We start from the raw sequence: 25,694 nt of genomic DNA, 5'->3' as shown, positions 1-25,694 counted from the left end.
GGAGCTCAGCATTTAAGAGCACACTGACAGCACCATACGCCAAACTTCCCATGAATTGTCCCGCTGGTTCATCTTTAAACAATTGCCTCTCTCCAGGTACATATGTTTTAGCTGATTTACACCACAGAGTGTTTTGCCAGGCCAGTCTGGCCAGCACAACTAGGTTTTTAGGAATATTCCATGCTAAGCCCTTGGTGAGCAATGACCCAGCACCTCTTATGCACCTGAAATCCTCAGCAAGTAAAATCCCCAATCTTTGCTCTGCCCCACGTCATGATAAAGTCCTCTTACGTATCACAAGAACAACATTTTTTCTGATTCCTTAGCCAGTTTGCACGCTGCTGTTGTCTCATTACTTGTCGTCTGCAAGCATGACGAGTTCACAACAAAAGCAGTGAACTGGGAATGGGAGCAAAGACAAGATGCTTTTTTCCATATTTAAAACAGGGGAAGAGCAAACAAGGAACTAACTAGTAAAATCTCCACTGCTATGTGGTAAAAGAGAAGAAATTACAAAAAAATTATCAGATGTTATAGCATCTGAGTCTTATTTGCTACCAAGGAGAACAAGATAACGTACATTTTTCTTTGTTTCTCATAAACCATTTTTTTCATACCAGGTTTCCAGAGCATGGTTCTGCAACACGGTGTTTTTCTTGACTGGGTTGAAGGATAATCCAGTTCTCTCTCATCTGGAAACACCTTACAAAAACACACTCAGCATTTATGGAGTACCTTTAATCTTAGCTGAAGTGTTTATGGACCATGGGTCTAATTCCACATTCAGCTGCATCCCTGCAAGCCTGTGCTGGTTGGGAGAGAGAGGAATTAAAAGATGGCAAAAAAATCACTGCAATGTGTGCAACAGCAAAATACAAATTAACTCCGTATGAAGCCCATTTGGCTCTGGCAGGGCCTATTTGTTTTCTCTCTGTTTTTCTTTATTCCTGGCTATTCCTGCTGCTCAGCATCAAGAGAAGATAAAGTGAATGGCTGTAGTTCACCTCACATAATAGAACAGAGTATTACAGGGTACGTAATTGATGTGGGAAAGATAATAGATCTTGGAGGCCTCACAATTGAGCAAAATCCCATTTTGCCAGGTGCTTTGCAGGTATCCACTGAATAACAACGTTCCCCAGGGATCATATTGCATAAAGCAGCAATATGAAATATGTGAAGAGAAATAAAGGCACAGAAAAAAATAAGGCAAATCAGCCAGATCACAAAACCCATCAAGAGCTCCTGCTAAAAACCTACATGGGTCACACAGGTCAAGTAACCTCATTGGGAAGCTGCCTCCTTCCTACATCCTCCAGGCAGTCTCAAGGGCTCAAGGTCTGTCAGCAAGCATGGCCTTAAGAGAACGACCACCCTAAATAACACACAATAATCCTGAAACCCTAAAGCCTTTTTAAAAAATACAGAAAAACTTTCAGCTGGAAGGACCGGGTCAACCAAAGGCTCAGCACCCTGATTTGCTGCAGAGCTGGAGGGAGAAATGCCGTGCATGAGGCACGTGCGTCTTTGTGCTACTCTGCCAACAGCCAGGCTTCTGCCTGCTTAGGGGGTCTGCAGAGCTTGAACAGCTTAAGGCTTTCATCTGGAGGGACTGAGACGTGCTGTTTTTCTTTGAGACCTCCCCACGGCACTCATTAATGGATATCGGGAGGAGCTCATTTGCCAGGAGTTTTCCCCAAACCTCTCCAGGTTTTGGAAGACAGACAGAAGTTGGGCACGCTCAGGGATTCCTGTCTTAAAAGTCTGACATCTTCCCCAATCCAACTGTTTCCTCTGCCTAGATCTATGAAGCAAAGTCTTTTCTGAACCATCCAGAGCTGTGGGATTTGCTGAAGCTTGAAACACCTCGGTCTCACGACAAGGACGGCGCTGGGTGCAGAGCACTGGGACGCGATAAATCCCTGCTCAGGACACACGGTGGGCAGCGGTGCAGAGCTCCATGATCCCAGGGTCCTTTTTGGCTGCTCCCAACCTCAGAGAAAGCAAGGCAGACCATACAGAGGGGCTATTTTGTTTGAAGGACTTAGCCCAAACGCTGCCAGGTGGAAGCCAGCCAAGATGCAGCAGACCGTGACGGACAGACCCGCACCATCCAGACAGCAGCAGGCACCAGAGGGGAGAATTCGGCCAAGAAGGGCAAAACACACACATCCACAGAGCCACTTACACACGGGCCCATTTCGGTAGGGGGTCAAGTCCAATTAGGTACTTTATTACCCATTTAAGACTTGTCTGGCTTTCAGGGCTGGAAGAATGGCGGTGTGCGCACGTGAATCCGTGCCTCCACCAGGGACGAACGGTGATTTGCATTTGAAGCGAGCCACTGATCCCATTCCCAGGCGGTTTACTTGATGCATGGCTTAGCAGGAGGGGTGGTTCAGTTTTATTTACCCCGGGACTTGGCACAAGCCGATGGCTCTGCATTCACCAGGGGCTCCGAGGACATCAGCCCCGGCTGCCTCCTCTCATTTTCAGAGACCACATAGAAAGACTGCAGGTTTGCATGGGAATGAAGGACTGTGCACCTCCAGCGCCAGGTCATCGTCTCTAAAACTGAGGCTCTGAAGAGCTGGGTTGTTCTATCGTTCCGGGTAGAAGTGATGATGTAGTCTTCATAAATCGGTTTTAGGAGAACACTGTCAAAAGTAAATATGCTGTTTATACAGGATCTTGTTCATTATCCAAGTGAAGTGTTCTCATACAGAAGAAGCCAGAACTTCTCTGGCTCTCACGTTGCTGGAAGAAAAAGAATCGTGTGACATGTCCGTCATGTCCACACACTGGAGGATCAGTTATTCCCTTGGTCGGCAGAACATCATCAGCTCTGACTCATATCTTTTCACTTTAGCTAAGGGCCCATTGTCCAAAATACAGAACCCCATTTTCTCAACTTCCATGTGGTCACCCCTTGCATGATTAAGACAGAAAGCGTGTGGCTTGAATGCAAAAGAAAATAATTTCTTAGAGATATTTGGCAGAATGCCACTTCAACCAAGTAACAACAGAGATGGGACTCGTACTCTTATCTCTTCACCTACTTGGGACTTATACTCTTATCTCTTCACCTACTAGGTGATAAATGCTTCAACAAATTTAAGAAGTCAAGTGGCCTGCACGACAGAGCTCCTAATCCAGGAACAGATGTAAAATCCTTTCCACGTTAGCCAGTTTTGAAAGCTGGAACAGGCATTGGGAATATCCTTGTGCCACGGCTTGCAATCTTAAATGCAATGTACTTGATACGTGGCTACCACTATATTCTTGCTCTGTTGGTATAGCACCTGTGCGGAACAAGACGTCCTATATAAAAGCATTTTAGCAATGCCCTCAGTACCGCAAAGTTTTTGCAGGCAGAATAATATAACCTCCTAGTGGAAGGTGCCCCTGCACTCAAAGAGAAGATAGTGGTCAAACATCTAAGTGCTGGGATGTGATTGTTCAAGTTTTGACCAACATTTCCCACCAACGCATGGCTACCTTGCTGCAGCACCCAGGTAAGGACGGAGACTTCAGTTCCCGTATAGGAGGTACCTAGCAGAAACAGACAAAGCTCTTTCAATGTTTGGTTCATTTTCCAAATAATGCTGTTTGTGACAACCACACTGCACTGAAACATGCTAAGCATCAGCCAAAATTAAGGAAAAAAATAATTTGAACCTGAGCTGTTTCCTGAGCAAGGACTGGTGGCCTCAGTCACTTAGTGACGATAAGAAAGAGCAAGGCTTGGGGAAATTGAGGTAGAATACATGAGACAATGTAAAAGAACATAAAAATCAGGGTTGAATCCTGCTGAAAAGGTGACTGAGAAAGGCTAGGATGGATATAATTGTCAAAAAACTAAGCACAGTAGGAAGCAAGCATGTGGTAGAAGACAGAGTGGTTTGAGTCTGGGTTCAGAAATACCACCAGGCTCAGCCAGCTGAGGCCCGTTATGAAATGGGACGATTTCAAGCAGTCCCAAAGAGGCATGTCCCAGAGGTTACCAGAAATGCGAGGTTGATCAAGGACAACAGCACAAGCTGGATGGGGACGACGTGCATGAAAAACCTCAACAATAACAGGGAATGTAACAAGGGAGTGAGTCAAAGGGCTTCAAAATAAAGCATCATCAGGTTCCTAAATATAGTTAAGTTGTCGTGGATGTGAACTTGCACCAGTCTCCCACATGATGGAAAGAAGTCAAGAACGGTCAAAGAGCTGAGGTCAGTTGACAGGATGCGACATTCAATACGTGGACATATAAAACAATTGTTTCAGGTGACAAATGACAGCAATAATAGATGCTGGGGAAGAGTCAGTGATTCATCAGATGCCCAGACACACAGAACAGCGAATGAGAAAAGCGAATGCTGACATCAAAGTCAGCCACAAAGAAAGTTCAGACACCAAATTAAGGCCCTAGATCTTGAAGGGAATACCAAAATGCCAAGGGGTGCATAAGAACTGGCTCGCAAGGATCAAAACCGAAGGTGCCTTTCCTTAGCAATCTGAGTGAAAAACTGAAAATCTGGCTTCTGAACATCTGTTCCAATGTGCAGGACTCGGGCAGCTGAAAATCCAGCCCTGGCCTCTTCAGGGCTGCTGCTGTGTCACAGGAGGAAGGGCTTTTCCTCCCCCATGTGCAAATAATGTAGGCAGAAACCTGATACACCAGTCCCTGAGCCTAGCCTGCAGCACACTGATGCACAGAGACCACTCTCCTGAGCTTAAAGTAAGTAAACAAAAGCTCTGTTTGTAGACTTTCTACCTGAAACGTTTGTTCAGAAAATTATCAGTTACACATGTTTAGGGAAGTCTGCTTGTTTAATATCCATCTGTTCCTCCTGGTGTAGAAACACAGATTTCCCATACCTAGCTGCATCTCTCAGGTCAGCATTGCACTTGTTGGGACAATATTTTGGGAGCCATAACCCTGCAGTAGCTCAAAGCCTGGCCAGATCAGTACCTTTTTACATTTTTCAGATGGTGGAGCACCCAGTTCTGCATCTGGTACATCCTGAAAGGAGCTACTTAGGTTTATCCAACCGCCCGAACACAGTTTTGAGCTTTTTCCTAAATCCGGCCCTCACTGTATATCCTGACCTTCTGAAAAATCTTGCCTGAATACTTGGAAACACACCCTGGAGTGACTGCACCATAAGGTTTGGACCAGCATCTGAGAGCCCGAATGCTTTAAATGTCATGAACCTGCAAAACTGGGCAGGAGAACTGCCTCACTCCCAGTATTACTGGTATTCTCTGATTTTGCTTGGAACGGCCCAATACTGCAAAATATAGTCTCGGTAGACTTTCAGGGGTTTAGTATACACTAGTCTGGATATTCATATCTCCATCTATTAATGTAAACATTATGCAGTGCGTGCACTGATGTTTCACTCACAGGTCAGCTTAAGGGCTCGCTGTGCTTAACTGGGCTCTGCTCAAGTCCAGCAGCACCACCCCAAAAGATCTGTTATCCAGAATCTGTGCTCGGGACTCAGGTTACACCAGGCTCCAGGGAATTAGTGGTTGGAGCTGGCCTTTTCATCCGGCCATTTCTGTAGTTTAAGCACCTGCGATCTGTGTATTCAGAAAGTCCTGGAGAAAAATGTAATAGGGGATGAAGAGATAAAGGGAAACAATCACGATATTAAACATCAGAAAAGCATGAGAGAAAATTGAGGGGGGAGAAAGCAAGACAAATCTTAACAATTGCATGAGAGGAAGGGGAAAAACAACAAGGATTGATAAAAAAAACATTTTGGATACAGCTGCTAAGGGGAAATCTTTGCTCCGGGGAATTCAGCAGTTGGCGGATGTGGATTGCTCCCTATTGCTCTGCCTAGAGGTGCATCCTCACTTTTTTGGCACTCCCAACCTGTTGTCTTTTTCTTCTGTTCAGGTTGTAAGTCATTTGGGATAGGACTTTTTGTTGTATGGCAGACTTGTCCAGCAAGACTCTGAGCATCGTGTCTTCTACAGGTGCTAACAAAGACCACTCTACCCCCAAGGAAGTGAGTTTTGACAACCTAGAAACATAGTCAAGAGATTCCTTCTTTCCTGCCAAAAATGTAATTTGCCCTTGTTTAAAGCACACACATGAAATACGTAAACAGGAACGCTAAGTTCTGTTTATGGGAAACCTACAGAAACTTGCTGCATAAAGAACAACCACCGCCAATTCTTCTCTCCATCAGGTGGTCCTCCCAGATGTCTCTACCTGGTGGGCATTCATCAGCTTCTCCTCGTGTTTCTGGGACTGATCCAGGTAATTTTGAGTCAAGTTAACCAGGCGGCTCTGCTTTACCCTGCTTGGCTGCCTTGGCTTTTGCGGAGCGTTTTAGGGATTGCATAAATGACCAGACAGACATAAATTCCCCATGAATATATAATTGTTAAGGAGCATCTGTGTTTATGTCATGACAAACCTTCCCTGCTAGGATCCTATTTATCTAGCCACGGAGCTTGTGTATATATTTCTCTCCTTCTACTTCAACTCTCAACTGAGAATCCCTGTCAAAACCTCTGAAAGCTCTTGGAAAGTTTGAAATTAGATCAGATCTCCTTGGGTGGCTCTTACTTCTACAGTGGATCAAATCCAAACCGGAGGCCAAAGTGCAAACAGTTTGGAGGCTGCTCTGGAAGGCTCCATCGAGTCAGCCTTGTACCAGGGCCAAGGCCTTACTTCTGCCCAGACTGTAACTCCCAGAAATGCGTTAAGACTGGGATCAAAGAAGAGAAAAAATGGAGAATCACTGCTGGACTGCTAATCCTCCTCATCCCCACCACACAGTTCCAATTTCAGGCCACCAAGCAGAACACAATAGCTGCGTGATGGATGAGTTTGCCCACTCACTGTACACAGGCCTTTCCCTAAGTTTAATCAGACCATTTTAGTCACCTCTGGTGCACACAATTTGTGCCAGATCTGGATCTCTAAATCAATCAGCCCTTCAAAGGGAAAGGCTACACCTTCCCACGTGTTTGCACAGCATCGAGGGTAATAAATCTGGTTCTGACAGGGCCTCCAGACAAACAATACCAAAAATAAGTACTCAATGTCAAAGTACAGTAGCTTTCTTGTTCAATACCAGATGAAAATTGGGCTGGTATCTGCTCAGAGCGAGATGTTCACCAGGACCTTGGCTTTCCCCAGCCTCAGTCAGTCAAAACTCCTACCTGCTCACTCCTCAAAATCGATCTGGAAAATACTTTACATTCCTTTTTCATACCACATAGCCTCGCTGCCAAATTGCACACACCTACGTTTGGCAGGACTCCCTGACCTCATTATGCTCTATCTATGAGTCAGAGTAGATTTCCCATGTATCTTCTGAGCTAACGACACCAATACTCACAGGGTGAAAGGATTCCGTAAGGAACGGCTCCAAGTCCCTCTCTCAGTTCTGAAGTAATTTCTGATCTTCACAGGAAACCCATTTTTCTTCAGGCAAAGCTACTGTGATTAAACAACACAAGTCCTGCTTCAGCAAGAGCACCTGGGCCTACGGTGGAAGTTAGGAGAGGGCCAAGATCCTTGCCCTCCTTACGCCCCTATAACATCTTTGCAGCTACCAACGGAGGTAAGAAAGCCACCGTTGGCTCTAAGATGTCAACGCTTCAATGCATTGAGTGCTTTCTGTATGCCAACTGCCAGAAAGACATGATTAGGCCTCCCCTCCACGCTCCGTGGGTACATCCCACGAGTTGCTGTGGCTGAACCTTACCCCCCTCAATCCCTACGTGCTGTAGGGAGGCTACAACAGAGCCCTTTTTCTGGGGAACCCAAGGAGCCATCTCTTCTCGGGGAGGTGTTGCACCTCAAAGCAATCCAGCAAACCTAATCCATCATTTTGAACTGTAATTCATCATTTGCAGAGGTGCCAGCCCCACAGCAGTGCCCTGAGACCACCACAGCACGGCAACATCCAGCCAGCAGGCCTGGCTCTCCCTTTCCCTAACAAATAACATCTCTGCAGACCCGAGGATCACAGAATCACAGAATTGTAGGGGTTGGAAGGGACCTCAAGAGATCCTTGGGTCCAACCCCCTGCATCGGGTCCAACCCCCAAAAGGATGCCACTTCATTCCTGGGGCAAGGATCCGCTCACACCATTGGGTTATGCTCGGATCATGTTTGTCAAGATTTATTTTCCCCTACAGTAAAGACAGCCAGAGGCTTTGTTTATTTGTTTAATAATTTGTTTGGGTTTGTCGCAAATAGAAGAAATCAACCTTCAGAAAAAGCATCATGGCAAATTGCAAGACTTGTGAAAGAAACCCGTGACCTGGCAACGCTACAGTTACATACAGGAATTTGGGGATTTAGGAAATCAGGGCTTCAGAAAATGCATGCACTAAGAAACTCTGGGCTTCAAACCCAACATGAAGCCAACCAGTTGTGCAGCTATAGCCTTAATCCTATCATCTTTGGCTTTCACCTTCACCCCATAAAAATCCAGAGGAATCGAAAGCAACAGCTTAGCACTGAATTACTGCAACCAAGACCTTCATGGCCAACCTATTCCCTGCACTTAACCGGTACACAGGCTTACTTAAATTGAAAAAACAAATGGGTAACTTGAAAATATAAAAAGGGCTGAGATTAACTGAACCATACTCCTTGCAATATCATTAGATATCTTCTTGAAATATCACTTTTTGATTCGCAAAGCTTAGGGACATGTGGCACATCCAGGGCCATAAAGGGCTTCAGAGCATGATATTAGAAGTTCTGGGAGACCAAACCTCCAGATTATCGAAGTCAGCTAAAGAAAAAATTCAGCCTAGCCCCCCTTCCTTTGCAATTTTTGACTATTTTTTTGGTGTTGTGTGGAACATTACAGAACACACAATAATTACTTTTTCTTACAGTGTTTTAGAGAATCTACTTCTATTTTTAGTTGTGCTTGGTAAAAATATCTATGAAATAAGAAGTCTATAGAAAAATACTCATCTATGAAAAGTATTTTTGAAACAAACCGCAACAACCAAAGAACAACAACAAAAGCCAACAAGCAACCACAATTTCTATTTCCCACTGGTTTAGCCATTACTTTGGGCTCAGACTTCTCCTGGATCAGGAAATAAACTTGGAAAGCTTTGCAACTTCTCATCACTCCTCTTTTCCAGCGTGCCATGCTCAGCACTTAGAAACTTTTTGTCCCTCATCCTTCAGGTGTTTGCCTTCCTCCACTTAAAGTTTCTCATCAAGTCTTTAATAGCTTTTATTTTGGCATCCAGAAACAACAGCAAGATGTGCTGTATGAGGTGTGCTGCAGAGCAATGCACAGTCCTGGTATTCTACATGCTCTCTGCACAGCTATTTACTAATCTTGCCCCTTTTCTTTTATAAAAATATTTTTTTCATATTAGGTATTTATCTCTGAGGAAAGAAATGACAAAACTCAAGGAATAAATAGCCCAAAATCTTGACTGTGCCTTGCTTACCCCAAGCAATGTGAGTCAACAACCCATAAATACACCTTTGAGAAGGTTCTTGTTGGTACTTGTGACTTCAGTTCCCGTTAAGCTTCACACAAATTGAACCCTAACGCTTCATGGCTTTTGCCAAACCTCACTGCTGATATAAATGGCTACGGACCTTCTGAGGTTGGCCACACAGCACCTGCTCATGCTAGGTTTGAGTTTTCCCCATCACAATTCTTATGATCTTACCTACAACCTCAAAGCCTCAGCCTCATCCTTCCGGGTCTACTGTATGTCTTGGGATGTCAGAAAGGTCTGTGCCTGCTTCAGACTCTCAGCTCCATTTGGACATGCAAAATGAAGATGGCAAAGCTTGGCTCGGAAAAGCGTGCCTCCAATGTAGACACCAACTTTAGGGGAACGTTGGGCAATGTCTGGCTGCATGTAAGCCTATGGGAAACAAAGAATCGGCCATAAAAGAAAGGCTGGTGCTGTAACTACTTCCAGGAATCAAAGATTATATATATAGTTAGTGTCTACACATAAATAACGGGTGCATTTGCCAAAAAAATCAGGTGCAACTGCATGCTTTTGTGCCATATCGAAGAGATTACGGCAGACATGACTTTGGTGCCCAAGCTGCCTCTTTTGCATCCACTCTTGCAAACCAAGTAACGAAGGCAATGAATTAAAATACCAGGCAGAAGATTCAAAACAAACATCAGGAAGGTCCTTTTTCATCCAGCGCTTAAATGAAACTGGAAATAAAAATGGGGACAAAGTGGCGTAGGTGTCCATGTGAACAGGTTGTAGGTGGAATTAGACAATTCTAAGCCAAAATCCATCCACGCTGCAGATACTATCCCTGTCTTGAGAAGTCCCTATGATGCTGCCTGCACTCCAGGAGGACATAGCTACAGAAATACCACTTTTTTTTAATATAAGTTCCCCATGCTCCTGCTACCAGCCCCACAGAAGGGCAGCAGGCTGGGCAAACCACCTGCAACCTGCTATAGCCAGAGCTCGGGGTGGCGTGCAGCAGAACCACAGGCACAGCCTCACGCTGCAGGGCCCATCTGAGCACACCTATTTGCACTGATAACACAACAGCACAGCGTATTAATTGCAAACAGGAGGGAGACCAAAATACCAGCTGCTTGCTGCACACGCCGATGGCCGGTCACCTCCCTGCTGTCAGCAGCTGCTGCCTCTCTTGCTATGGTTGGAAATCCTACGTAAAAGTGCCAGGGCAGAGACTTAGAAAAGCCTTTTCAGGGCAAACGCTCTCCCTGATGTGGGCTGGGAGCACCAATGCAAAGCAGGGAAACAGAAACAATAAAATATGTTAATTAACACTCTCGCTTACTGGAGAGCAGAGCTGGGCCCCAAGGAGCAGGCAACTTCGCAGCAAGCTTCGTCTCTGCAGCACTGCTCCCTTCAGCTCCTAAAATCAGTGGTAGAAACCACTTTTATTACAATTATCTGAATATTCAAGATGTAATTTAACCCAGCCTCAGAGCTGCTCCCGTAGCCACCATCCCTCCGAGAAGCCCGGTGCCTCCCAGCGCGAGCCTGTAACTGCTATCTCCCGTCAGGTTGTTTTGTCTAGTCCTGAACACTTCGATTCGGGGAAAATGAAAACATCCCTGTCTGTTTTGAGCGACTTTTACTGGGATTTCATGCACAAGGACAATTCTGCAACACTCCTCTAAGTGACAACTGAGAGGACAATTAGTTTAACTGCAAGCAAGACCTCCTTTCCCCCAGAATTTGGGAAGGCTGCCCTTTTTTTTTTTTTTTAATTACTGTTTCAATGCCAAGTGCAGCATCACTGCGAGCTGAGAGGATTAGCATTTACAGCCTGGAAGGGATTTTAATGGAGTAAATATTTTTAAGAGAAGGGAAAGAGCCTTTGTGGGAAAGTAAACTCACTGAGCTTCAAGAACTGGATGAAGGACAGAGAAGGGGACTTTGAGCACTGCAAGATAACTGTGTCCCCCTCCCTATTCCCCAAAGGGAAACTTTTCCAGCCTGCACCTACTGGAAAGGTGATGGAGTACATGTGGGCACTGCATCTAGGACTCCCAGCTCTGTGGTCCCCTATGCCCTGTCCTTCCTACCTAGGCACTGCAAAGCAAGAACCATAGAAGTTGCACCTACACTCTTAAATAAAACAGCCAGAGAATAAGTTCAAGCACTGAACCAGCTGTAATCCATACTAATAAATTGTACACATTTCCTACAAAGTTTTTTTCCATGCACAACATGGATAGGACTGAGCCCAGCTGGGCTACCAGCACCCACGGCCAGACTACCATCACCCAAAGCTGTCCTCCAGCAGACTTCACACCGCAGATGCATGCACCCCCTCAGGGAAGTGCTGCAAAAACTCCCGAATTCCCTGCTAAACTGCTGCTGAACACATATCCAAGCTGCGTGCATGCAGACTCCCCAGTCCTCATTCCCCTGAGCTCCTAAAAAGGAAAGGATCACCCTAGCAAGCCTCTGTGCACAGATCCCTCCATTACACAGTGTGCTGTTATTTCTTTGCATCCTCATTTCATCACAAGAGAGACATTGAAGCAACATCTCTTACAGCTAATCTCTTACAACTATCTTCTGAGAGAACGAGTTTGTGCCCTATTGCTTGAGTCATGCAAGTCTGGGCTGAATAAAATAAGAAACATAGTTGGATGCAGAGGTTTACTTACAAAAGTTTGCTCGTTTGGATAGCTATATTCAACGTACTTGTGTATGAGCAGCCCAGTTATTTGCATTAGAAAACCCACTACTGCAGCCACGCAAGAACGGACATTGGTAGTCATTCTTGGATTGTTGCACACAGTATAACTGACATCAACTTTGAGAAACATCTCAGCTTTCTAGAAAGTACCTCTGGGAGAAGGAAAAGCCTCAGCAGCTGAAAGAAGAGAGAGTTCCCCGCTTCCCTTTGCTTGGGGTCTCCAATGTGAAGGGTTTGTCCACATGCCCAGTTTCCATCATCTCTCTGGATCTTTCAAAGGGCGATTACAAAACACGAGAGGATGAGTTTGTGAAACTGCAGCACTCGCCAGGAATACCTCACTTTGCAAAGCATGTTCAAATCAATTTCTGTAAGAGTTTACTACAGTCACAGTTCATTAAATCCTTTTGAACATGCTGGTATGATACACAGGAGATGAAGGATGTGTTGCTGCTCCTGCATGACGTCAGGAAGTTCATGCCACGATCCCACACAACGCTGCGAGGGATGGCTGATCCACTGCAAAAGCAAGAAAAGTAATAACAGCTAGATGGAGGAATCAAGCATCTTGTCATTTAAGATCCTTTTTCTTGACACCACCGAGAACACTCCTCTCATGCTGCAGGAAATTATCTTTATTTTGAGCAGACTTAATTTTTTCTCCCCTCCTTTTCACAAAAAAAAAAAAGATCAGGGAGAGGAAGAGATGGCAAGACAGGGCAAGCAAAACACCTCCTGTTTTTTGGGGAACCAAGATCCCATTTGACCATATCAGGACAACCTCAGGAAAAGTACATACCGGGTTGGGAATATTTTGCAGGTGGAGTCATAATCAACTGAAACCCAAAAAGCTCTCTCGGCATCCTGTTTTCACAAGCACGGCCAAGATTCCTGCTTTGACTTGATCCTGAGCAAGCCAGCCAGCCCATCCCTGCCAGATGCCAAGGCAGGTTGTTCTGTTATCAACCGACAGCAGTTCTGTGACATGATCTTTTCTTTATTACTGTGGGTTAGGTTGGACGCACCATCGTTTGGAACAGTAACAAAAGACTTTAAAAGCCCCGAACAAACCCTTTCCCCCCAACCCCTCTTTTGTATTTGTGATAGTGGTATTTGCTGTCGGAGAGCCCACCCTGAAATATGCTTTAATAAAATTAGTGCTTATTACACGTGGAGTCAGCTTTTAACGTCACATAAGCCAAGCTTGAAAGCAATTCTTGGGCTCTCCATGAAATCCCCTTGATCCCCGTGCTAAAAGGCAGCTATTTCCAGATGATACAAAGCACCTGTCTAACAGGGGGTTTGGGGCAAGAAAATCCCATACTCCAGCCACAACAGCGGGAGGAACTTCTGCACTGTTGAACTGAATTCCTCTGTTGGCCACGTAGGCTAGATTACACGTTAATGTCATGCTTTGAGAAAAAAATCATCATTAAAGCATCCGAGTGAATTCCTGATCACCACCAAGTCAGGAGGAGGCATCCCCTGCTCCAGGCACACATCCAGCACAACCACCTTTCTCTGTGGCTATAAAGGGTGAGAGTTCAGCTGGCACACCAGTTACGAGCATAATTATGATCCTTGGAAGAGAGAGGAGAGTCTAAAGGTTGGCCATGCCTCTAAGCAAGTCAAGGTACCTGCTTGCAGAGGAGACCTTTGAGCAAGCCCCAGTGAAGTCCAAGATGCTCCTTGAGTCTCTTGCATTGACGTGCAAAACATCCCAGAAATTGCTTCAGAGAAGAGAGGACCTTGGTGCTGCTCTGGGTAAACTGCTTGAAGTTATTTAGGGACCTGTTCTGCTCACAGTTGCACAATTTGATTTAATACTTTATCCAGATTCAGTTCCTAGCTGTGACTGATCACAGAAAAGTTACAAAATAAGCCATATTTGCAGGGTAAAATTCAGCTGACGTCTCCCCTTCCTGTCTTCCCAGCATGACATAGCCTTTACTCATGGACTCAGTTACTCCTAACCTACACAGCTGACCCCATCCATCATCTGCAGGATCATTCAGAAAGCATCCCGACCCCACAGCATCCCACTCCGAGCAGCCAAATGCCTCCAGCCACTGTCCTGCAGGGGTTTGAGCGGCGCAGAGAGCATCCAGCACGTCGCAAGGGCCATGCACTGCACTGCCAGCACCTGGGGATGTCTCTTATGGGACAGAGTCCATGAAAAAGCAGACAAAAGTAGGACTCGGAGCAGAAAAGAGGCTTGAAATTCTGTTGCCAAAGCACAGAATAAAACATCCATAGACTGAGGCACTGTGATCCAGCTGAAGCACCTGCCTCTGGGCCCAGCTCCTGTGAAGGACGGAATTTAGGAAGCAAATCTGAGTGTCCTTGACTGTCTGGATTTTGTTTCTGTGCCGTTACAGATGCAGTGCCAAGATTCGGAGCTGTACAGACTGAACAGAGTAGGGGCTTGCTAATCCCAAGCGTTCAAAGAGAATGAGTCAGGCCCTCTAAAACATCACAAAATCAGAAAACAGAAACAGTTCCCTTGTGACGTTCGAATGCCTGGGGCACGTTTGCTTTGTGGTCCGCAGAATTTCCCTGCTGTGGTGAGGAGCAGCCGTCATTTCAAACAAAACCCTGAAATTTTGACAACATTACCGAAATCCAGCTCGTGGGACCCCACGAAAGAAACCCCTGGGAGGTCGTGGAAGCGATCACACCACCAGACGGGGTGGTACTGCTGCAACAGGGGTCTGAGCCTCTCAGCAGGACGAGGGATGACACAGCAGGATGGAGACACCACCGTGGTCCACCACAAAAGAGCAAAAATAAATATTTCGCAGGTCACCGAGTCATAGTCACCTCACTTAATCTTAGGCTGCTGGAAGTTTGACACACAAGTCTCAGCAAGAGGTTTCTCGCAGTCAGAGGAGATAATGGGCACTTTAGAAGATGACTTAACTTGTGTTTATCGTTTTTCTTAGGTAAGGATGAACATGCCTGGAGAATCCCTCCTGGCTGCAGAGGAAAAAAACAATTTACATTAGAGTTCACATGTTTCCTACCCTCACTTTATTCCCCACTCAACGTCAGCAGACGCCCTGAAAAGATTAAGTTCTTCCAAGCATTGTCAGCTGCAAACCTGTCAGCTTTTATTTTTGTTTTAAATGAAACAAGGACATGAAGGCGTGATTCCTCCTGCGTTTCCAGCAGGAAATATCTGCAGCCCTACAGCTCTGAAGCTGCAGACTAGGCACGCTTCTGATCTCTACCAGCTTTAATCCCAGTATCAACTGTTGTCCCATAATCTGCCTACTGCAGCTCGTATCTAAGAGAAGCCAAAATAATACAAAAGGCAGAAGGAAAGCTAGTGGGCAGAGCTGGCCAGGAATGTTCTCCTTGCCACCCTTGAAATTGTGTAGGTTTTTGTTTAAAGCCACTCTTTGTAGGGAGAGAGAAAATCCTAAAGGACCCTGGGAGTAAGAATTTTTAAATCTACAGCCAATTTGTTCTTCTTCTGTTTCCCCGAATTTGTCTTTCTGCGAACCAAAACCACATTTTCTCCTTCCTATCTCTCAGGTGTTCCTGTTGTCATTTACTGGCAGTGACAAGCAGTGAACTTTTTACATTTCGGCTTCTTAGAAAAACAGAAAATCGAGCTTCTGCTAGGGATGTGCAGCCACACGGCCTGTGCACAGGAAGAAAATGTCACCAACTAAGTATTAAGCATCTCATCCAGGTGGACATTTAAATCCAGCTAATCCATCCAACAACAAAAGAGGGGAAGCAGGAGCAGAGAAGCCACTCCCGGAGGAGTTTGCTGCTTTTAGGGCTGGACAGCCCAACTTTTGCATCCAGCCCCAAATTCTTTTTCACTGTGGTGTGGCAGCTCAAGCAGATGAAGCTTTCAAGAACAACATCCATTTCTGGCAAAAATATTTGATATAAACATTAGTGAGCCATTTTAAAGGAAGAGAGGACAGTGTTTACTGTTGCCGAGCAGTAGGAAAGATAAATAAAAGCATTTTCAAGCATGTTCAGCTTAGTACTGCTACAGGAAAAGTACCGCTCGTTCACAAAGCCTTTGTAGGCCAAACATCAGCCCCCTCTCACCTGGTGCTGCCTGCACACTCTTGCTTCACAGGGAAGGAGCTGTTAGAAGATTTTAAGACCCCTGATAATTAATTCCATCTTTTTCTGAAGTGTTTCTGCGAACACTGGCCCTTCACCTGCTCCCATGCCAACTTCCTCTCACCCACGGCCTGGGGAGAGCTCGTGCTCAGAGTAAACACAACCTTGTGCTGACTGCTTACAGAGCAGGTAGGCCATTCAGTTCTGGTTTTGGAGATACACGTGGCGTACACTCAGCCTCAGGCTTGCTCAGGAAATTGCCTTGCATCTAGAGGAAAAAAAACACACAACTCACCACCACAAATCAACCATCCGCAGAACATAAACCAGGGCACCGACGTGAGGCAGCTCTATCAGCACTTACCGCAGCGAGTGCTTCCTGAAACTTTAAACATTTAAACAACGCGAGGGCTTTTGTCTTTCATAAAAGAAATCCGGTGCTATAAATTAGCCAGCTCTCCAGGAAACATGACAGAAATCCGCTCACCCGTACCGACCTCCAGGATTCAGCCCATAAAACCGAGAAGCTTTCCTTGTTAATAAGAGGAACTAAAAAGCTGAGCGTCTCTCAGACGTTTTTAGGGAACAAGGTCACCTTGCGGCCCACCGTGATGTCACCGCAATAAGAGAAGGTGTTTTGGGAAGAGCTGGACAGATGACAGAGCTGGGAGTGAACGGATGACCAAAGCATGCCTGTCCCTCCTGGCCTTTAGGTGTTTTAAGGACAAACCCCAGCAGCAGCCCAAAAATCCTATTGGTAAGGCTCCGTTAGCTACCCATACCCTCAGCTCTGCAGCATCAGAGGCTCTTTTCCAAACAGAACAGCACTCTACCTTCATCTTTTTTTCCTTCCCCCCCTCATGTCCCCATTTCTTGTAAAGCCTGGAGGCAGATAACTGCTTGTAAGCCAACCCGTAGCCAAGAAGGCAGCACAAAATTATCCTTAATTCCTGCAGAATTGGTGCAGGTGGCCATTAAGAGCAACGCCCTTTCCCTCGTGCACTTGGGCTGGCAAATAACCTTTAATTCTAGGAAATTTCAGCATGCAGAAACACAGATATCCCTCCCATTTCGCATGGTTGTACCAATAGTGGGTATAACTTGGGGCTGGGGGGAAAGACAGATGGATTTCTCCCTGCAGAGTCACCTCTAGGGTAAGTTTGCATAGTTTAAAAAGCAGGTAGATGTTATGAACGACTCGGATCATTTCAGTGATTAAATTATATCTTCCAGTGGGAAAGTCTATTTTTTCCCACAGTTTTGGGGAAAGTACCATCATCCCGTAAGACTCTCCAGCACGCATCAGCTTCTTAATAGTTGTTTTATCTGAAAAACTCTTTTGCTTCCTGTTTTGTCTACTCTGGTACTTGGGGCTTTATGCAACACTATAAATCAGCGACGGTCTCCAGCTATGAAACGTGGGCTATCAACGATGAAAGCAGACACATAGACTTCACTTGACTTTGTGACAAGGTAGTTTTTTAAGACTTATTTTTCTTTACCTGATCCTTTGCAGTGCAGCACTGCTACTTCTTAAATAGGATGCAAACCCCTTCCACAAAGCCCACGTCTCCTCAGTACCCTCATGGGATCTCCAAGCCCCACATCAGAGGCAGCAAGAGGGCCCAGAGACTTGACTCTTCCCCTAAAAAACATCCTTGGCAAACAATAGAAAAGCCAGATAATAAAAACAGGAAACCGCAAGTGGTTTCACCCGTGCTAAGTTAAGCTGTTTAGAAAAAGTCATACCCTGATGTGTTTTTTGAGATGGGCTATCCTGGCACCCTCTGGTTCCCAGCTGCTTTGTCTGCCACCATGCCTCGAGGTATCCTACGCTTTCCAGAGCATCACCATCAGCTCCCAGTCAGTTTTTCTGACACCGAAGAAATCTTCTTGTTTTGCTGTTGTTGACAACCCCAGCTTGCAGCCAAATCTCCCTCCAAGCAATCTGGCTAATTGACAGGAAAGGATGAACTTCTCAAGGACCTCTGTCCCAAGGGAATTTGGACAATCACCCCAGGAGGAGGCCTTGGAGCTCTGAAGACTCCCTGAAGCCCCCATCCACTAGCAAAGACATCACCAGGCTCTGGGTGATCTGCAGAGCCCAAAAGCTGCCACAGAAACACTGACAAACAGCATCACCTACCAGGAAGAGTAGGGGTGGCCCCTTGGGTAAAAAAGGCCTTAATTCTGCTGCACTTTAGAAGAAGGAAACTAAAGGAATTCACCGTCATCTGAAACTAGAGAGAGGAAATGAGAGGTAAAGGTAAGTGTAACCTGGGAGAAAAGCACTTTGGGATCTCCAGGAAACACAAGGACCTTGTGTTTGCTTCTCATCAGGAAAATTAAAGGTCTGAACAGCCACTGTACTTAAACTAAATCAGTTATTATACAAGTATTGTGTGTTGGAATGGGACCTCCAAGTTTTGTTTCAGTGATGCCTCTGTCTCTCTTCCTTCCTCCTTCTCTTCTTCTTTCCTTCAGCAAAGCAGGAAAGAAGGAAAAGAGTCCCATAGTCAGCAATGCCTCTCCTTTAAAAAAAAAAAAAAAAAGACAAACATTTTCAGTAGCATTTTCTACCTTTCTTTTGTCTACAGTTCTGCTGGAGTTGGGTCCACAGAGAAGCCTTCAACCCCCAGAGATGCCCAAAACAAAGACAAGGAGTCACAGAAGCTGACCCAGGTTTCACACCATGGCTGTCCCTGCTTGAGGCAGGGGTGGATCGTAGCTCCTCTAGAGCTACACCCAACCTAGTTTACTCAGTGATATTTATTTATCATTTACTCAGTGATATACTACGCTGCAGGGTCTCAAACACCTTTGTGAAGAGGACGCTGATGGGAAACGTTGTTCCACCTTGCTCTAGCTGTCTCCGAAGCACCTTGTCTACAACCAGGAGAAGGAGGAGAGTATTTCCAGAGGGATCGTCCCAACATAAAAATCACTACACGAGAAGATACCTAGGCAAATGAGTTCAAGAAGAGGGTTTGTCCCCGCATTAAAAAAAAAAAAGCACAAAAAAATAGGCTGATCACTTCCTTAAGCTCTCTCTCTAGTACCTATGGAGAAGGCGGGATGACTAACTTGTGCCACTTTCCTTCTTCAGCAGCCAAGTAAGATGGTGAGACACAGCTCACCTACACAATAAAGAACAGATCAAAGACTACTATATTGTAAATAGAATTTGTATCTAATAACACAATGCTGCAAAACAGGAAAAACACGCAAAGGATTTCACGCAAGGGTGTGCCTTAACTCCCCAGATACTCAGAGATGGATCGTTTGTATGAAGAATACAGCACGCTAAGAGATTTGGTAATGTACAGTGCTCCTGGGACCCCGAATGAGGAAATGATCTCATGTTTTATCTTCAAAAAGTCCCAGCTCTTCAGTTCTGTAAAACTTCTGCAATCTGTTGTCTTCACTCCTATCCCAGCGCAAAGATAAATCTGCTTTTGTAAATATATTTAGATGAAAAAGAGTCTATCAAATTATTATTCTATTAACACTGAGCTTCAAGCTATCACTCATTTTAACAGCATGCATGCATATTTTCATGAACTAGCTTCAAAAATCAAAGATTATTCTGAATACATTTAAACCGACAGTAAGAATTACTTTAAACGATAAAGGGAAATCTTGAGAAATGACCGATAGGTTTGAAGACTAGAAGCATCCACACTACAATAATAAAAAAATCACTTCCCCCAACATTTGTTTAAAATTAATAATTTAAGTATTCCTTCCTTATTTCCATCCAAGAAAGTCGTATATTCTCTGAGATTAACATATAGATGCACGAAGCTATTAAAAAAGCTATTAAAATAGGTAGACAAGCATTAAGAAATAAGTGAATAATTCACGATAACTTGGTGCCCAAACATTATACTTCCCAATTCCATCAACACTCCAACAGTTCCATTGAACACCTTTAGACAGAAAATATTTCTCAAACCAGTTTAGTAACTGCACAGAGCAATCTCTCTAAAAATGAAAATCCCTTAGCTCATTTATGAGTACAACACTCTCAAAAAAAGTCTCTAAAGATTGAGGAAAAAATACATCAATGCCTCTATTCCCTAACTTGCAATCACAATCTGTCAGAAACTAATGAAATGCAAGAGACCCTAATTAACAGTTTGGGATCGCAAGTCTTTAGCTACACAAAGCTAATATTCAACCACACTCTTTGTATGGAAGAAACAGCAAAATCCCAACAGAGCCAAATGAGAAGACACCCAGGCAACTTCTTCTATCTACACCTCCATCAACACCAACATGTCCTTCTTCTTCTCCTCTCCAAAATCATGACCTTTACTAACCACAGAGCAGGCTCATGAAGAAAATCAACAGAAATAAAACACCTTCTTTTTCCAAAAGTGGACGTTTCATCCAGAAGCAAAGGCAAAAGACCACCTTCTACACAACTGCGTAGCTTGAAGATCCTGCTGCTCCTCTAGCACTGCTATAACCCCACTGCCCAACCCATTACAATGTTGAGGGGGACACAACCTCATTCATTAACCCTCCCAGCTGATGGGTTAATTAGCATCGGGAGCGATTGCACTCCATCAGCAGTGAGAGCACTTGTCCCTGTGGCCAGGGCCCCAGTCTGTGCAGAAACCAATGCAAAGTTGTTGAACTTGGGTGGTGTTTTTACTACAGGGCTATCTTTACTTCTATTTTCCACCTCTGTACCTGAGCTGAAACGACAGCCGAACACATTGCGCTGAGCTTGGTGAGCTCAGTGCTGTTCCTGCATCCAGAGGTGTGTGATGAGGTGCATTTGTCATGTCACATCTTCAGCATTTTTTTTTCAGAGTTTTTTGATTGCTTTTGGATTTCTGAAGCAAAGCTACGTATCTCCTCCTGAAAGAGAGACTCTTCTCACTTGGGAGAATTTGGTAATGAATTGCAGATATGTTCAAAAACAACCCACCAGCACTTCCCCTTACAGGTGAGCTGCATCTTTCAGTGCAAATTCTGAAGATGTTCTCAGAAACAAAGGACACCTGCAGGCAAACTACACTAGGGAGTGGAGAGCTGCTTTACGCTGAGACAAGACACTGGATGTGGGAAGCAGCGGTGATTTATGGGCTGCTGACAATGTCCTGGTTTGTATTAGTTAAGAGAGTTCCAGCAATTGGTGATGGAGCAAGTAATTGTCTGTGTGTTTCCTCCTCTGGCCAAGTTCTCGCAGGTACCCACAGCAGCTGCATCGTTGCATAAATTGGGTGATGAGGAAACGTAGCTTCTAGATGAAAGTGAAAGCTCTGACTCACTCCTTAGGGTTAATTGATAACTGAGGTAATCCACCTGGAACTAACTGTTAGCTGGCTTCCTGGTGTTATTAGGCAATTTTCATTAATAATAAAAAAAATAGAGATCTCCACTGAAAAACTGAAAATAGGGTAGGATGGAGTCCATCCATCTGGCCAAAGACACGACAAGACCTAAAGTCATCTTCAGTTCCACTCTCGATAAAGTCTCGTGATGACTGCAGGCAGTGGAAAGGTTCCCACATGTCCTACACCATTTTCCATGATGCAACATGGTGTGATGGCGGCTGCTTTTGCAACAGAAAGTCTAAAGGGGGTTTTGATCTCCAACCCGTCTTTGAAGACCCATCTTGGCAGTTCAGAACATTTCCTAATATCAAAGTATACAAATCAGTCCACCCTTACCGTGATTTTAACTATAAAGACAACACAAAGAACATAGGAATTAAGTTAAATTACGCTACAATCAATAAACTTAAGCACATTGTTGAAATAAATTCAGTAGAGGTAGGATATGAATGATTTTCCTGGCATGTGTAAAATACCAACTTACCAAAAGGACATGGGACGAGACTGATACCAGTGTTTCCATTTTGGGAAAAGTAGTTATGTCACAATTACATTTATTTTTTCCATCCTACGTCTATCATCCCTTCTAATTCTCCTATCTGCACGGTAAAGATGACACAGATGTTAATACGTCCATGCTGACCTCACTTTAAATTCATTCAAAGATGACTGGTTTCCGTTCTGGAGAAGCACAGATGTTTGATCTCTTTTCTTGCACAGATTGTCCAGGAAGATGGTAAAGGAGAAAAACACTAAAGTTTACGAGTACGTTACATTTTTGCAAGGGCAGAGCATCATTCACATTAGACAGCAATGAACTAAAACCATCTTTCTTTCAGACTTCAAATGGAAACGTAAAGCAAGTTGAGTCAATGGTAATCCCAGGGAAACAAAATGCAACTCTCATCCCCAGTCCTTTGGGTTTAGAGATATAAATCGTTCACCCAGCACAGGACTGTGAGGGGTGAGCCAACACACAGCTCTGAATCCGACAACAGACTTCCTCCATTCTTATTTATTAACATCAGATGAATATGTAAGGATAAGCATGACTTTTTCCGAGGTACCATTCATCCTTTCCCTTTGCTAGAAGGAGCCCAGAACTACGCAGTGCGTATCAGCTCTTGCCCATTCCTAGGATATTTCATCGTGCTGCAGAGAAACGTACTCAGGCATCACCCTCCACTTCAAGCATGTGCAGGATCACGCTACAAAGCGCGTGGTGAACTCCTTGCCCAGGCCGTATTTCCCCAAAGGACAGCTCAGATTCATCTCTTCTCTCTCCTACTGCCAAGAATGGAGGTGAGACATAGTGGATGCAATATCACACACATTTGGGGCACATTAGCTGGGGTCACCCAAGATGCACGGTGCAATTTGTGGTCAGTTTTCCTCTCCTGTCTGCACAAATCCAGGTTAATCCTTGCATGGATTACTCTCTGTAACTGTAATGACCAAATTTCAAGCCGTGATGACAAGAGGTGTGTCCGCACCGCGCAGTTCTCCTCTCTGAGACTGAAAGTTTGCGATTAAATAAGGAAATAAACCACCTCAATGCATATTTTGAAGCTCCACAGTTTGGTCTGTAGCTCTTCCTTGTATAGTATTCGCCTTCAGCCGCGAGGCAGAGATGGTCACCGTGTCCCGACGCTGCCTGTGACATGGGGCCCTGCCTGCCCTCCAACTCAGAAAGATTTATGAGCCCTTCCTTCAATCTCACAAGCCTTCATTTTCACCCTGTAACCTCCCCTGAACCCGCAGTGAGTCAGCACATCTTGTCTGCGGAGGCAAGATTGATGCGTGGCTCTGGAGCAGATAAAGCCTGCCCCTGGGTCAGCCAGGAGGTGTTTTGGCCATATTATTGCTGTCCCTTCTCCCATCCCATGCCCCCGCAGAAGGAGAGAGTTCAGGCCCTGCATGAAGATGCTCCGGCTGACGTTGCCTCGCTGACCCTCCCAAGGCAAGCCAAGGTCACGGCGCGACTCTGCTGCTCAGAACCAAGTTTATCTTCCAGCCTCTTTGCACAAATCCTATCCCACAAGTGTTTTTGGGGCCGCTGGAGAAGTTTTCTTCCAAACGGGAGGAAAACACGAGCGCTGTCAATTGGCACGTACGAGTGAGAACGCGGCTGGTGAAACTATTTTCCCTGGGGTCCTGGCCAAACCACATGGTCACATCCCGACTCCCAAAAGTCTCCCAGAATAAATAAATAAAAATAAAAACCATGCTTAAATTTGATGCTGTATTGTGCTTTAGGAGGGGTAGGGGTCAGCAGTGAGAGTGAGCTCTCCCATGAGCCGATAGAGCCACAGACCTTGATCTGGGAAGTCAAACCTACCACCTTAAACCACTTTATTTCTTCGAAGTTGCTCTGCAAATACATCATGGTCTTCACGTCGAAGCAGCACTGCCTACAAATGCCATGGCATCAGATGCGGCTTCTTTTATCCCCAGCAGAGGAGGGCCAGGGGCTAATGCCTGAAAGGATGCTTTTCTTTGGCGACGCCGACAGTTTCCTCAGCAGATTTCTCCCCCACCCCCCTCCCACCCTAACCCATTTTCACAAAGGAAAAAAAAAACACATAAATGGCTCCTGTAGTGTCTGCAATGTAAAGAATTAGCTGAATGGGAAGAAATGAAGCATGGTCTTTATGTCCTAGTTACAGTCAGTGCAAACATTGCCGCTAATCCCCGTTGTTGGAGGGGACTAGGGAAGAGGCACAGATAGATCCCACTGGGAACATTTTGTCTTTCTCAATCTACACTTGAGATCACATTTTTTTTGTGTAATAAGATTGAGTTGTATTAAGAGGCCTGTGTAAAACGTAAAGCTGGGGGGGATATTGTTCGCGGTTTCTTCCACCAACTGTAGCACCTACAATCTTCATATGCAGGGAGGTCTTAGCAACCCATTCATTTCGCAGGAGAAAAAGAAAGCTATTCATTCCCTGCAAATCCCCTTTTGCCATGGCAACCCCCCCTTCCCACCCCTCGCACACAACAGTTGCTCGCAGGGGCCGCTTAAAACAACACAACAGAAAACAAACCTTCGCCCATCCCGCGCTGACAGTTCTTGCTTTGCATTTTCTGGCCGCCTCCAGCCCCTGCTCCAGAGTGGGACTAACCCAGTAACAGGGGGAGAGAAGGGACAGAAGTGATGCTGTCATTTTATCTCATCCCCTGCCACCCCCGGTGGCATCATACCAGTGTCCCCAAACAGGACCATCCAGGAGATGGCGTGTCCTATCCCCCTGGTGAGGGTGGTCGTGCCACGGGGACAACATAGGACACATTTCTATTCTTTGTGCCAAGGAGAGGGTTTTGGTGTGCCAAACCCCCAGTAACTGAGTAGGATCATCCCTGTTTGCTGCTGTGCCTTCCACAGGAACGTGCCCATGGCCTCATCCCAAGAGCTGCTGGGGGCCAGCCCAGCTCCCACCGGTCTGGGGACCTCCAGCCATCCTCGGACCCAAGTCCCATAGCTCACAGCTGCAAACAGCAACTCCAGTTTGTGTTGCTCGTGGAGCTTTTAGAGGGTTACCAAAGCTGTGTTCAGACTGCTGGGGAAGACACAGGGGATGCAGTGGCCTTCTTGGTATAACAGCTTCAGCTCAAGGCCTTCCTTCTGCCTCTCCACCTCTCTCCTTTCCTCATGTCCCAGCCCTTTGGAGCCATTAGACCTGCAGGAAGGGCTGAGATAAAGGAACAAGATTCCACATGGCCAAGGATTTTTGGGACACCTACGTTTTGGTCTTGTACTCAGACCACATCTTGAGTTACAACTTCAATCAGAGCAACCGAAAGAAAGAGATAAATGACCTGCCACTGTCTCACTGGAGGAGAAACTCTTCCCCGAAGGTGTGATTCCTCTTGTTACCCTGAGCAAGGACTGATGTTCTGGTACTGGAGTCTCATTTACCAAGAAATGAAGCAGAGAAATGCCAATCAAAATCCAGTGCTGAGACGACAAGACCTCCTCAGTGTGTCTTCAATTTTGCTGCATCACCACATCCAACACCTCTGCCGACACCAGTGCTTCCCACAGCTGAAAAACACATCAATTTTTGGTTAACCTGAAATAACGT

At 45.4% G+C, this 25,694-nt stretch overlaps 1 long non-coding RNA gene across 6 annotated transcripts in view; it reads right to left on the bottom strand.

Moving 5' to 3' along the window:
* The window catches only part of LOC121061541, a 30,682-nt gene extending 8,813 nt beyond the window's left edge, over positions 1 to 21,869 (bottom strand). For 3 of the 6 annotated variants that reach the window (XR_005815140.1, XR_005815143.1, XR_005815144.1), the window contains exons 1-4: positions 20,960 to 21,869; positions 16,444 to 16,529; positions 12,323 to 15,148; positions 9,679 to 9,879 (exon numbers count right to left, since the gene is read on the bottom strand). This is a non-coding gene — a long non-coding RNA (uncharacterized LOC121061541). Of the gene's footprint in view, positions 1 to 9,678; positions 9,880 to 12,322; positions 15,149 to 16,443; positions 16,530 to 20,625; positions 20,717 to 20,959 lie in introns of those variants that run through there. The other 3 variants (XR_005815142.1, XR_005815141.1, XR_005815145.1) reach the window with 3 other exon arrangements.
* Positions 21,870 to 25,694: the final 3,825 nt, after the last annotated feature.

Source organism: Cygnus olor, chromosome Z (genome assembly GCF_009769625.2).
Source record: "Cygnus olor isolate bCygOlo1 chromosome Z, bCygOlo1.pri.v2, whole genome shotgun sequence".
Classification (NCBI taxonomy): domain Eukaryota; kingdom Metazoa; phylum Chordata; class Aves; order Anseriformes; family Anatidae; genus Cygnus; species Cygnus olor.
Note: the sequence above shows the minus strand (reverse complement) of the source record. Positions and strands in the feature narration are given on the sequence as shown.